The 3,094-nt window shown below is 36.3% G+C and overlaps 1 pseudogene; it reads left to right on the forward strand.

The window, feature by feature from the left end:
- Positions 1–573: 573 nt before the first annotated feature.
- LOC149577582 (cullin-1 pseudogene) lies at positions 574–2,739 on the forward strand (annotated as a pseudogene).
- The last annotated feature ends 355 nt before the right edge of the window (positions 2,740–3,094 follow it).

The following is a 3,094-nucleotide window of genomic DNA, read 5'->3' on the forward strand; positions in this document are numbered from 1 at the left end:
AAAGGGAGCAGTCCCATGGGCATTACATATAAATCTGCTTAAAAAAATTGACTCTTAAATTGAAGGAAATATTAAAAATATAAATTGTTGCTTTTATAATTTTTGGTGGGATGATTTTAATTTAGAAGGAAAATGAAGGGTAGGTTTTTGCCAAGTGGCAAAATTCTTTTCTAAAAAGTAGGGGCTATTTCTAGCCCCCCGCTTTTGCATCCGCTCAACTAAAAAGTAGGGGCTCCTAGTTAATAGAAAAAGATTTCAAATTAAGTTTTAGCCCCCCCAAAATATTATCATGGGACCTCCAGCTCTTTAAATATAGAGCCCAAACCCCTCCCTTGGAGGCCAGGGTTATAGTCTTACACTTGATTAATAATTTTTAAAATCTATTTTTCTGATTGATTGAGAGTTTCCCTAATGCTTATGATTTGAAGATTTTGTTCTCTTGGATTTATTCGCGACTGTTGAGTGAACACTTTCCCATAATACTTGTAACTTGAAAATTTTGTTTTTGAGAATTTATTGAAGATTGTTTGGCTAACAACTCAGTCTACTGTGGTTTTAGATTTAGCAGTCCAGATGGAGGAATGGGATACGTTGGAATATGGAATTGCAAAGGCCAAGCAAATGGCCCAAGGGCAAATGCTTGGAATTGACGAGTATTCGACAATTATGTCTGTAATCGAGAGAAAGTACCGATTCGTTCCTAATGATTTGATGAGGACTAAATATGAGACAACTTTAAAAGATCATTTCACTTCAACAGTTGCACCCGCACTGAGGGAGAAAGAAGATGAGTTTCTTTTCACATAAATTGTAAAGCAATGGAAATATTACAAACAAACGGTTCGCTATCTATTGCATATTGTTTTTGTGAAATTGACTGCATATAATGATTTTTATGCTACTCATACTTATAAGAAGTACTTCTACAATGAAGTTTTCCGCAATAATGTGCAAGCCGTTGTTATTCACCAAGTTAATAAGATTCGCAAGGGTGAGAGGGTTCCTGATGATGGGACTGCATTGAACAATGTTTTGTGTGTGCTACAGGAATTAGGGATGCAATGTTATGCAGATTTAGAGTTGGCCATTCTTGAAAATGCCACCACATACTATTCCACAAAGACTGCTTCATGGCTATGTGAGTGTTCTTGTCTAGACTACTTGCTGAAGATTGTTGGGTATATGAGGGTGGAGAAAGAAACGATTGCAAAGTATTTTGTGCATCAGCATATCCAAAATAGGTATATAGAAATGGTAGAGGATGAACTTCTTTGCAAGCATGAAAACCAACTTTTGGATTGTCATCCATTATTGAGAAATGATGAGATGGATGATCTTTCTGAAGTGATTAAGTTGTATTCGGGAATAGATAAAGGCATTCAGCTCATGGCAAAAATATTTAGACAGCATGTTAACAGGCATTTTACATCATTGGTTAAACATGGAGCACAGATGGTGGCAGAGGCAATTAAGAAACATAATCAGAAATATGTAATTGCAAGTCAAAAATCTCAGTTTGTGAGGAGTCTTTCCCAATTGCATCATAAATACTTGCAATGTGTCGAGGAGAAACTTATGAATCACTTCCATTTCAAAAATGCACTCACAGCAACCTTTCAGGGTTTTTGCAATGAACAAGTTGCAGGATACAGCATTTGGAAGTTGCTTGTTGCTTTTTGTGACAGCATTTTGACAAACATGACAAACAGGAGCATGACATCCGTAGATGTTGAGGATGCCCTTAAGAAGGTTGCAGAACTATTTCCCTATGTTTATAAGGAAGACACCATTGATCAGATTGCAGAGTCTTACAGGACAAAGCTCAGTGAAAGGCTTTTGTGTAAGAAAAGTTCAAATGTTGATCATGAAAAAAGCATGTTAGATAAGCTGAAGTGTATGTATGGAAAACAATTTACATTTAAAATGGAGGGCATGCTTGCCGATTGGGCATTGTCAATGAAATCCCAATCAGATTATGAGGAATACCTCAGACAGAATCATCCTCATCCATGTGTTGGAATAGAATTCTCCGTCACAGTTTTGACATCTGGCTTCTGGCCGAGCTACGGATCACCTGAATCACTTGTTCTCCCTGATGAAATGATGAGACATTTAGAATCATTCAAAGAGTTTTATAACACAGTAAAAATGAACAGAAGGCTAACTTGGAAACACAATCTTGGAGTGTGTCACATGATTGGAAGATTTGAACAAGGTGAAATTCAACTAGTTGGAACACCTTGTCATGCGAGTGCACTGTTATTGTTCAACGAAACAGAGAGGCTAAGTTTTTCACAAGTCAAATCCCTGTTGAATTTGAAAGTTGAAGATACAATTGAATTGCTGAAATCCCTTCCATGCTCAAAATACAAAATCCTAAGAAAATTACCAGATACCCAATCTGTGACAGAAACAGATTATTTTGAAGTCAATGCAAATTTTTCATGCAGTAACAAGAGAAAGATCAGACTTCCAGCACCCACAGCCAATGTGAAAGAAAATGTTGGGAAGGCTGTAATACAAGATGAACGTCATGTAATTGATGCTTCCATCGTAAGAATTATGAAGAAAAGAAAAGCATTAGCTCATACGGAGTTACTGATGGAATGTGCTGAGCAGGTTAAAGACTGGATCAAGCCAGATGAAAAGAAAATAAAAATGAGAATTGAGAATCTGATAAGCAGGGAATACATAGAGAGAGATAAAAAAATTCCTACAGTGTACAAATTCATGCCATGACATTGGTTTGATGCTTCACAACTTATTCTAGTCCTAAACCGCAGATCTTGTCATTATCTGGGAGTCACCCTCTTTTATATATCTTCTAGATTCTTTGTTATTCCTCATTCAAAGATCTTGTGCTTTTGCTTCTTTATTCATAATAAACATTAAGCTCCTGGAAATTATTCTTTATAAATTCAGGTGTTGTAGTTCAATTTCCTTGTTCTCTATCGGATTCACTTGTGTTTTCTTTAATCAAGCCATCCTTGGGTGGCAATTTAAAGGAATCCTCTTCTTAAGAACCTCTTTTTGCAGCAGTCTTGAAGATACAGGACATCATCCTTTTTATATGGGTACTTTTAGTTTCTTAATG

Source organism: Cupressus sempervirens, chromosome 1, assembly GCF_028749045.1.
Source record: "Cupressus sempervirens isolate cs-2001-9-10 chromosome 1, ASM2874904v1, whole genome shotgun sequence".
Classification (NCBI taxonomy): Eukaryota; Viridiplantae; Streptophyta; class Pinopsida; order Cupressales; family Cupressaceae; genus Cupressus; species Cupressus sempervirens.